Here is a 12,051-nt window from a genome sequence, read left to right on the forward strand (position 1 = left end):
CAGTGTGGCATCGCAAATTCGAGTCATAGTACTTAAAGCATGGGTCATACTTTGGAAATAAGTCAGGTGGCAAATAAAATATATATCACGTAGTAATGTACAAGTTGTGTAGGGAACAAGTAATAATCAAAAGCGTTGATGTGGTGACGACTCTTCATCAGTTTCATATAAATATCCAAGAGCATATTACACGCATTTCTTGATTTCACCAGCTCAAACACGCTGCAAGCAGTAGCATTCTCTTTTCCCCTGAATCCGTAGTTCTCAAAGTTAATTGTCGTATCATATTAAGGAAGTAAGAGCTATGGAATATTTTTTCTAATGTGTGGCTACAGATCTATTGCTGAACAAGCAGAGTCACGCAGTCACTATCTTCCCTTAATAGCGATAACTAAAGCACGATCATACTTTGCACAGTACACTCACTACCGCTCCTCAGAACAAAGACATTTCCTTAATAACAGGCATCCAACACTCACTGGAAGTTGATAGCTGAAAGACAATGGATTCATAGTGATTATTCAGTTACAGAAAGCTAGTGAGCTGAAAGATACAAACAAAAGTCTATTGCACGCTGTTTATAAAGCATTCTTTGCATTCAGGCCTATAGGAGGTTTCTACGTAACATGATATTCGAAAATTCAGCTCCCACACACACATTATAGGATCTAAACAGGGCTGTATCGCTAAGTCACCGTTTCTCGCACATGTAACAAACAAAAAGTTTGTATGACACTCTAGAAGGCTCTTTTGTTTTTCGTAACAAACTCAATTTCGCCAGTTGAAACAACAGATCCGTCCTACTCCTACTCCAAAGTGTTAAACAGATCCGGTGCTTAAAAACATGAACTTAAAAATGGGCTTAGAGTACAGCAGTTTTGCGGATTCTCCACCCACCTGCTCCGCCTGTGAAAATTAACTCAGATTGAGCGTACTCTAGTACATTTACCACTCACAATGATAGCTTAGTCAGGGGAAAATCGTGTGTGGTGGAGGCTATGCATGGAACGTACTGACACAAAACTCGACTTGGCGGTCTGAATACATAAAAGAAGCCACTGTGTGATGGCTGGATTTACAAGTATACAAATACCAAAAGGTTTCGTGGAAGTGGTGAAATCGATAAACTGAAAATACTCTAGGGCTTTTTTTAAATTGTAGCTACATCCTTTATTCATCGACAAATACGTAATGGCGGGAGACATTTTGCAATGCGGAAACGACACCCAGCTGATGCAAATGTGGACGTATCATAATATTTTTATACACCTATAACTGAGAGTGAGAAATATTATGCTGCTGCTTCAACGTGAAGGTAACGTGGTTTATGTTCTGACATACGACTGTGGGAAGTAATCAAACTACTATTCACTTAAAAACAAAAAAAAGGCTGCGTATGTCTAATCGTAGTGGAAGGATAGATTGGACATGGTGAACAGCGATTTCAATGCACTGAGAAGTACACCCGAAAGTAAGTGGTGATAGATTCATTTCGTAAAAAGCTGAACAATATAGCAATGCAAGTGTTCAACTGGACCTACTATAGTGAACATACACGATGTGCAATACGGCTGTAACAATACGTCCCCTCATCGGTACCCCTAAGCGTACCCTCGCATTTTACTTGTTGTCCTATCGATAGCGATCTTGATTTAAGTACACCGACCCGCATCGGTGATTTCTTTTCAAGCGTTACGTCTTCGGGTGCAGCATTCATTATCACACATAGTGCTGGACGCCTCTCCTTCATAAAACTTGTTTGAGAGAACATTGGCAGGATGTGTTTCCTTCCAGATGCGCTGATTCGAAGACTTTGTTAGATAATTTCCTAGGACTGAGGAGAACAGAGACAAATAGCCAGTGTGAGTGCAGGCATAGCATAATTTCTTCGGTCGCTGTACAGACAGAAAAGATAACAGCACTGTTTGTGTAAAATGTGTATGTTTTGCAATGTAATGTTACTGCGGCTTATGCTGTGGCGTGATCAGAGAAGAGGAGTATGTGTCCCATTGTGAGGGATGTATAGATTCAGCATATCGATAAATGTGACGGTATGAGAAAGATTTTTACGTGGAAAATTATATGCGCTATAGATACTGATATTCGTTCCAGAACCACAGCCGTCAGGAGGAGACATTACCTGTACATTGATTGGTGTGAGACTGCTGCAGAAATCGTAATATTTTATTGTAGTTCCTGGCTCCCTGTATGTATTTGATAATCTGTAGACAACTTTTGCGGGGTTTAACTGTCAGTGCAATGTAAACATCCGTATAAAATAATTTTGCCGCTGAAAGTCTCGTCTGCAGGAAACAATGGGAGACGGTGCTCCCACACCTGCAGCATTAGCAGTTTGATGGGTAACTTCTGTGAGGAACGGGCTGTCCCATTAGTATCGCTAGGAACTCTGCACTCTGTGCTATTCTGGAAAACACTGGAACATCTCTCTCGGCGCTAGCCCGCACTGGAGCTATACGTCATCGCGCAAGCAACGGTGCCTAGTTGAAAACATATTTCCACAGGAATGTCTCAAGTGTGAACTATGAAAGATATGCCGTTGCCCCATCCTTGCGGGACCTGAACTGACACCTACGCGTCTTTTGGCAGCTGATGACCACGTCATCACTTTGCAGGGACCGCTGGTCCATCCCAAATCCTGGGCATGTGTGTGGTGTCGGCGGCGTCGGCGTCGGCGTCGGCGTCGGCGTCGAGTGGCTGGATGTGGTTTTCATTAGCGATCTTTTGTTTAAACTGCATTCCATCGATTTCACCAAACAATAGGATGCTACGAATTAAAAAAAAAGAAAAAACTACCCAGATATGTAAAGAATATTGATTTAAATAATTTGCATAATTTTTTTACATCAAAATGGTGTTAGTGGTACAATAGTTAAGGGGAGGGTGTGCGTGAGTGTGTGACATGGAGTAGAACAGCAGGTTAAGTGCAGCACAATAGGTTAATTTGCATAATTTTTATGTAAAATGCAGTACAATAGTTTAAGGGGGTGGGTGACAAAGAATAATGCGGCAGAAACGGCGTTCAGAAGCATGTGAAATGTGCACCAGAAAATGGTGAGATGACATAACTAATTGCTTAATCTGGTATCAAAGGCGGTATAATAGTTTGAGGAAATGGAGATGCCTTGGAAAACTACGTAACAGAACAATAGGTTAAGTGCCGACAAAGGACAGAACATTAGGTTAAGACACCCAGAGTACAGTGCCGAACATTAGGTTATGCAACATGTTTGCCCCAAGTAATTACTTCCTACAAGACCTACATGTTCCCAAACAGCGGAGAATGATGTGCAAGAGGAATCCAGCCCCCACAAACTGAATTTTTTAAAAATAAACACTACATCCTTGAATTTCCTGTTATAGATTCTTCGCCTCCACCAAAGAACCACCGATTTCCATATATTCCATACACTGGCTTGAATCCCCTAAATTGTTGAAATAAACAATATTACACACATTGTCTAAATTGTTTAATCAATGTTCCATACACAGCAATCGAATTCCCTCCAAGTGATCGATCAGCTGAGTCTTTTTGCCTCCAATTTCCGGGAGGGGGGTTGTAGTGGCTGGGGTTTTACCAGAGGGGCAGATGTTAATTAATTTATCGATTTAATTAAGTAGTCAGTCAAATCCTAAGAGTGAGAGGGTACTATTCCAATAACTCAGACCTGGAAGTGTACCTGTAGCAGCGAGGTGGGGGAGGGGATTGGGGTATGTGTGTCTGTGCGGGGAGGGGGGGGGGGGGGGTGGAAGAACGATAGATTCAGTACCTGCCAATCAAAAGGAAGGATCCTTTTAACAGAACAATAGGTTAAGTACCATTCAGTCGTAGGAGAACAGTAGGTTTGCCCCTGAGTGCATACCTGACCCTGATGTAGGTAACCCACATTAACAAAATGCATTGAAACATACTTATATCCTCACGAAGTATGCTTTTAAATCACCCACAGTAATCCATCCTTCAATCCGGGTCGTCCTCATTCATAGCGGTCAGCTATCTTGGAATGCACACTTTCCGCTTTGCGGCCTTCAGAATTCATCGTTCGACTGATCGGCTGACCCTGCTTTCATGTGCATCTGCTCCACAGATTTCTGTGGCAACCAAGTAAAATGTTGCAACACGCCAGCGCTGGAAGCTGGACCTGTTGACGTTTCTGGTCGGCCAGACCATTCCTTATGCGCATCTTGAACAGTACCGCCCGCTTCAAATGTATCCCGAGTATCACGAATTGTTGCACTTGTTGGGGACAGTGTTCTGCAGCCATTACGCTATTGTCGTTGTACCTCCATCACGTTCCATCATTTCCAGTACCACTTCAATAAGGCCTTGCACTGCTAAAACTTTCGTAATAAGAATAATACAGGCACTGCAATATTGTATTATTCCTTGATGTCTCAACACATGCCGTTTCCTTCTGTCTCTTCTTCTCCTCATTTTTTTCCTGCGGAGAATCTCCTCGGTTTTTTTCTGATCAATGCTTAATTCAGTAAAGCCACAGCACCACGTATCAAACGCATCGATTCTCTTCTGTTCTGGTTATCCGATAGTCCACGATTCACTACCAAACATCTACCAAACACCTCTGCTCTCCAGAAATACATGTTCTAAAAATTCCTTCCTCAAATTCAGGCCATTATTTGCTACTAGTAGAATTTTTTCGACAGAAATGCTTTCTTCACTTGTGTTACTCTTTCTTTAACGACCTCCACGCCATTACGGCAGAATTCCTTTACTTCATTTACTTTGTGGCCCCCCAATTTTGATGTTAAGCTCAACTGTAAACTCATTTCTGCTACTCATAAATACGTTTGTCTTTCTCCGATTTTCTCAGATTCAATAGTCTGTTCATTCCATTTAATCGGTCCTGCAGTTCTTCCTCGCTGGCACTGAGAACAGCAACGTCGTAAGAGGGGTTTGTCGTTCATCTCGTTTCACCCTTAATTTCAATCCCATTCCTGAATGTTTCATTTTCCTCGTTGCGTCGATGATGCATACACTTAATAGTGGGGGTTAATCACCGTAACACTTTTAAACCGTGCTGATGACGATCCTGTTTAGCGTCCTAATCTTCAATCCTTTTTAATCCGAGCGCAAATCTTACAGTGGTTTAGAATGAACTTTTTAGCGCTGGCTTCGCCCGCGAGCGCACATTTCAAACACTCCTACGTTTGACATGTATTGAACATATATCCCTCGTGTTTGTACACATATTTCACGTGTACGTCTAGCGAATTTGGCCCTGCAGTTTCATTTTCAATGTTTAAGACATCGTATCTCCTGAACTATGTGTCGTGCAGTGGTATAATTTTGATGGTATACTCAGTGCTACATGTGAGACCCGCCAGGTGGACTCGGGTAGGCGCGCCGGCGTATTAACGACGAGCGCCGGTGTGCCGGCCAGCCTGGATGTGGCTCTCAGGCGGTTTTCCACATCCCCCTAGGTAAATACCGGGCTGGTCCCCAAGTTGCGGCTCAGTTCCACGGCTCGCAGACATCTGCTCACTTTTGCTCTGTTCCATGGATTACACTAGTCGCATACTGTTGGGGTACACTCATTCCTTCCTGGGGGGGGGGTGAGGGGGGGGCGTACTGGGTGGCGGCAGGAAGGGCATCCGGCCACCCCTTAAACTAACATTGCCACATCACCATGCCAACCCTGCTGCGTCTCCGCTGGAGGGAAAACAGGCACAAGCAAAAGAAAGAAAGAAGGAAAGAATTCCGTGGTACATGTGAATATTGTCTGCAAAATGTGTCGCGAATACAGATTGTAGTCGGGTTCGATTCCCGGCGGGGTCAGGGATTTTCTCTGCCTCGTAATGACTGGGTATTGTGTGATGTCCTTAGGTTAGTTAGGTTTAAGTAGTTCTAAGTTCTAGGGGACTGATGACCATAGATGGTAAGTCCCATAGTGCTCAGAGCCACAGACAGACAGCTTGTAGTACAGAAGTAATCAATTGAAACGTCGTGCTTCATGTGGCAGTTTTACTCGATGAAGTAAGCGATAAACTTCTTTCCTTTCACCATTTTCAAAAAGGCTATGTTATGGCGTAAAGTCAAGCGCCGGCACGCCAGTCGAAATCGAGAGAGGAGAGAGCGCTGTGAAGAAGACGTCAGCCAACTGAAAGCTGACCGACCCCTCTCCAGGACGAAAACGCGACGGCAGCGGTTTCTGTGCAAAGAGAACATAAGTGCAGCGCAGACTGGTCTCGGTTGGTTGTTTTGGGGAAGGAGACCAGACAGCGTGGTCATCGGTCAGACTGGTCTCGGCCCAGTTCTGCAGTACCATCAAGATTAGGCACTTAGACAGCAGCGACTTAGGAACTGTATGTACTGAAGAACATTGTTTATTTTATCTGTCGCCCTTTGCTTTCGACACATCTATGTCACCGTCAAAGTTAAGTATTGTAGTTGATTCATTTCGTAATAAAACTCTTTAATACGATTTGCTTCTATTGTTGTCTAGCGATCCAGGAAAGCAGGTTTCCCAGACACCACATATTCGACGACAATACAGGGTTCAACATGCTATAATTGAGAAAAGTTCCGTAAAGGTTTGAAATTATGTGTAAAGTTTAATGCGAGTCACTAAGTGGTCTCATTCTGAAATACTGGTAGAATAAAGTGTGGGTATTTGTGCATCGCCGTGGCCTACACTGCTTTTTCACCCCGACCCCCATGCCTTTGAGAAGTAGATGGTGCTTTCCACACAGTAAGTGATGCGCGTACCAAGTTTGGTTGAAAATGGTCCAGTGGTTTCGTCGGATATGTGAAACATGGGGCCGGCCGGTGTGGAAGAGGGGTTCTAGGCCATTTAGTTTGGATCAACGCAACCGCTACGGTCGCAAGTTCGAATGCTGCCTTCGACATGGATGTGTAAGATGTCCGTAGGTTAGTTAGGTTTAAGTAGCTCTAAGTTCTAGGGGACTAATGACCTCAGCTGTTAAGTGCCATAGTGCTCAGAGCCTTTAGAACCATTTTTGTAAAACATGGATGCATACGTACACGCATACATACATACATTTTTATAATATACAGAAAAATTGTGATAAGAAATTTTAACCCTGGATAGCTGATGCCAGTAGGAACCAAAATTACTAATGTTGTGTAGGTCGACAACGCACCACCTTTTAGCTATGAAAACTTGGCGCCACGCGCTCCGGTTGGCCGTGGGAGTGCCATGCTGGCATTCGTCGGTTGACGTACAGCGCTATGGTTGTCGGTTCACAAATCAAACTTAGCTCGCCCCTCGCTGTCCCAACGTGATACGCACACGTGTCGATCAGATCTTCCTGTTTGCTTCTACCTCACCTCAGTGGCATTGACACGTAACCTTCGCTTCGGAGCACACACACGTCACCTGCGATTTAGTCATACAGTAAGCATGGCGGCACAGTATTCGTTTGAAGAACAACGAGATATGGTTTTTGTTTATGGACTAGCCGACGGCAATGTGCATGAAGCTCGATGGTTTTGTGAGGAACAGTAGCCAGTAAACGTTTCACCGGCGACTTGGCGAAACAGGCTCGTTAGCGCGATATCACGGAGATACCGCAAGACCTCGAACACGACGGGATGCTACATTTGAAGAGACTGTTCTCGAGCGCTTCGAGGAAGCACTTACGACAAGTACTCGAGCGGTTTGATACGACATGAGGGTCACTCATCAGTTAGTCTGGGAGGTTTTGAGGGATGATGGCCAGCATCTGTTTAGTTTCCACACTGTCCTAGACCTAAATCCTGTGGCGGACTATGAACACAGGCAAGGGTTTTTCCGGTGGTCTCTGCGACGCGTTGCACGAGATCTCTACTTTCCCGCCATTTTATTGTTCACTGACCAGTGCACCTTCCATTGGGGTGTCCTTTACAACAGTCGAAACGTGCATTACTTGGAAAGGGGAAATCATCACGTCACGTACATCCACGGACACCATTTTCGCTCAACATTTGGGCAGGTATTGTGGGTGACCATCTGATAGGGCCGGTCAACCTACCTCCTCGATTTACCATGGCTAATTACCTTTACTTTTTGCAATAAACTCCACCAAGCCCGCTGGAAGATGTTCCCCTGGGCAATACGGTTACGCATGTGGTTGCAGCATGATGGGGCGCCCGCGCGTAACAGTCGTACTATGCGCGGATTTTTAAACGAAATTTTCGACGGCCACGTAATTGGCAGATGTGCTCGTAGGACATGGCCCTCACGATCACAAGACCTCAAGCCACCAGACTTTTACCTGTGAGGATTCTTCAAGTTCCAGTTCACCCACCCGTCGCGAACCACCTAGAAACGAAGAAGAGTAAATGGACCGCATTCAGCATACCGTCAATCACATCAGGGCAACGCCAGGAATCTTTGAAAGAGTTCGCGAAAACACAGTTCGACGTTACCAAGCTTGTGTCGCGTCAGAGGGTCGTCAGTTCGAGCACCTGCTTCAAGTAAAGAAAATCCGAATTACAAAAAAGGGTCGACACAATTTGTAAAAGTCTTTCTGTACGCGAATTAACAGCTGTTGGCGGGTTTGTTCCCGGTACGTCTTATCATGACTCTAGAATGGATGTGTCGGAACCAGGGCGAATTCGCCTCCAGGCCCTAGAGTAGGAGGCTGGCGCGCTACCACAGAGCGTGCAGGTCGCCTTGGATACATCGCGATCTCCGGCAGGCAAAGCATTCGCGGTCATGCTTTGTCCAGAGCACCCGGCAACGGCACAATCCCGCGGCGAATCGGAGCACGTGGTGTCAAGTATCCGTAGTTTTAAAATTGTGCGTTGTCGACCTACACAACATCCGTAATTTTGATTCCTACTGGCATCAGCTATCCACGGTTAAAAATTCGTGACACAGTGTTTCGCCACCCTGTATATGGATTAATCGTCTTTCCACATAGCTTATTGCCATTTTTCTCTGAATTTCGAAAACGTTGCACCTATCTGGACTGCTCAACTCTTTTTATACGTCTTTCTGCATTGAAAATATGACCATACATTGAAGGTCTTTTCTCTTCTAATGAGACGCTGGAACTACATAAACTCAATGCACAGTTTGGACAATTTTTTCGTCTTGCGGCTCCTTGACCGGTCTGATGTAGCAGAAGCAAAAGCTACATCGATGCCGAGAGGTAAACATTCACCCAATTAACGAATACGAGACGGCACTGGAAGCGCGGTTGGCGACGCCTGCTGCCTGCTTTGTGATACAGAGAAAATAGCCGGCTCGGCGCACCTGTTTGCGCGCTCTCGGCGGACAGCGGTGCTTGTTTATACTGCACGACACGGCCGAGCATAGTGCAGGGGGTGTGCGCACATGTATGTGTGTGTGTGTGTGTGTGTGTGTCAGTCCCGAAAAACGTCGCCGTTAGCAAGCGCGCTCCGCACAAAAGCACCTGTAAATTTTCACAGGCTAATTTTAAAATCGGCGGCGCTCACGTGTGTGTTCGGGGGTGGAAGGAGGAGGGAGGAGCAAGGGGAGAGGGGTGGGGGTGACGCAGGCGATGGCAGCCGTGGCGGGTAGCTGGCGCTGATGCGAGGGCCCTTTGAGGCGACCGCCAGTCGATGTCGCCTGATCCAATTAGCCGAGCTGCGTGCGAAAAAGGTTTGGAGGAAGAGGTCCACGGGGGTTGGCAGCACTGCTAATCAGCGTCTCCGCCGCGCCGGTCACTTTGTGACCGACCCCCGCCCACCACCTGCTCTCTGAGTGGCGCTCCGTTGTCCCAAACGAAGCTCCCTTTGTGATACGAGGCGATCAATCGTTTCCGTACGCTTACGTTGTTAGTTGTTTTTACGCTCGAAACTTTCTGTCAGCTACAGCAATTTTCAGCTAGACTGGTACTCTGCGATCTGGCTGCGTTGCGCGTCCTTTGGCTTTGACGCCACGTATTATAGTTTTCGACGTATTTCTGTGCAGCGCAGGCTTAAAACTAAAAACACTGTGCGGGGATGGAAAAAGGGATATTAGTCTTTAACTTTCCGTCGACGTTATTAACGACGAGATAGCAGCTAAGATCGAGAAGAATGGGGATTATTCAAAGAATCCGTCCCGCCATTTAATTCATATGTCTAATAAGGGGACGGTACAAACTTGCCTCGCAGATTCGATTTATATTGACAAGGCGTACAGGACACGACTAACACTTCAACGTATGCAAACAGGACGATGCAATTCTCAACCGTTTTCAAGAAATTGGAGATTGAAAATTTCGAGTGTGCTTATCTACTTCCGAAGGGCGCCATTCTCAACGATCCCGCTGCAGAGCGAGTAAGCCCTTGTGTTCAGAAGCACCGAATTATTATGACTGTGCAAATTATCAGTGTTTACTGATTCATTTTTTTTCGTGATCTTTATCTTGAGGAAAGGAAAAAAAATTCGTAAGAAGATTGGATATAAAAATGGAATACACAACAACAACTGTGAATCAGATCAGAGAAGCAGCTTCATTTATATTATTGTACCTATTTGTGGAAAGTATAAAGTGTTACCTGTGGAGCACTGCACGAATCAGGATGATGCTGATAACAGGAACATGGAAAAACAATGATTATTACAACGTACAGCATATGTAATGAAAGTTGGTTGTTGGCGTGTGCATGGTTTTTTTCGGTCTCCACTCAGTGTCGTCGCTTACCACGCATATTTGTTGTTAGAATTCCATGGAACGAAAACAAAAAAAAAAAAAAAAAGAATTACCGGGAGCCAGACTAGATCCAGAGACCTGGCGACTATGAAACTTGGTGCTTACTCGCTCGTCAGCGGACTCATTGAATATGAGTGACCATCATACGAAGTAACTAGCCAAGCCTAAAATCTTTAGACTCAATTTTCTCGGAAACGGTAGAGAGTTGCGTCTCCCCATTTACATACGAAGGAGACCTAATCGTTCCCTTACTCACGCTGTCAGTATGAATCAAATCGGTGCAACAGAGTTCGTACAGTCTTCTTGTAAGCGTAACCAAAGTAACACAAACTTCGATGGCAGAACAAGGATTTGAACTATGTCCGTGTTAACTGCGAGCAGAATGTCTTAGGTACTGTCTGTGTTCGCAAACATGAACCTCGATCACAGGTCCTGGTACGTCCATCGATACCGACCGACCACCGTGTCGTCCTTCGCCAATGGCGTGTTTGGATCCTGTATGGAGCGCCGTGCGGTCTGCCACCGGTCTTCCCCGGCCGTTGTCAGTTTTCTACATCTACATTTACATCTACGTTTATACTCCGCAAGTCACCCAAGGGTGTGTGGCGGAGGGCACTTTACGAGCCACTGTCATTACCTCCCTTTCCTGTTCCAGTCGCGTATGATTCGCCGGAAGAATGACTGCCGGAAAGCCTCGATGCGCGCTCGAATCTCTCTATTTTTACATTCGTGATCCCCTCGGGAGGTATAAGTAGGGGGAAGCAATATAATCGGTACTTCACCCAGAAATGCACCCTCTCGAAACCTGGCGAGCAAGCTACACCGGGATGCAGAGCGCCTCTCTTGCAGAGTCTGTCACTTAAGTTTGCTAAACATCTCCGTAACGCTATCACGCTTACCAAATAACCCTGTGACGAAACGCGCCGCTCTTCTTTGGATCTTCTCTATCTCCTCTGTCAACCCGATCTGGTACGGATCCCACACTGATGGGCAATACTCAAGTACAGGTCGAACGAGTGTTTTGTAAGCCACCTCCTATGTTGATGGACTACATTTTCTAAGGACTCCCCCAATGAATCTCAACCAGGCACCCGCCTTACCAACAGTTAATTTTATGTGATCATTCCACTTCAAATCGTTCCCAGATATTTTACAGAAGTAACTGCTACCAGTGTTTGTTCCGCTATCATAAATCATACAATAAAGGATTCCTCTTTCTATGTGTTTGCAATACATTACATTTGTCTATGTTAAGGGTCAGTTGCCACTCCCTGCACCAAGTGCCTATCCGCTGCAGATCTTCCGGCATTTCGCTGCAATTTTCTATTGCTGCAACTTCTCTGTATACTACAGCATCATCCGCGAAAAGCCGCATGGAACTTCCGACACTATCTACTAGGTCAT

The sequence above is a fragment of the Schistocerca piceifrons genome, chromosome 4 (assembly GCF_021461385.2).
Source record: "Schistocerca piceifrons isolate TAMUIC-IGC-003096 chromosome 4, iqSchPice1.1, whole genome shotgun sequence".
Taxonomy (NCBI): domain Eukaryota; kingdom Metazoa; phylum Arthropoda; class Insecta; order Orthoptera; family Acrididae; genus Schistocerca; species Schistocerca piceifrons.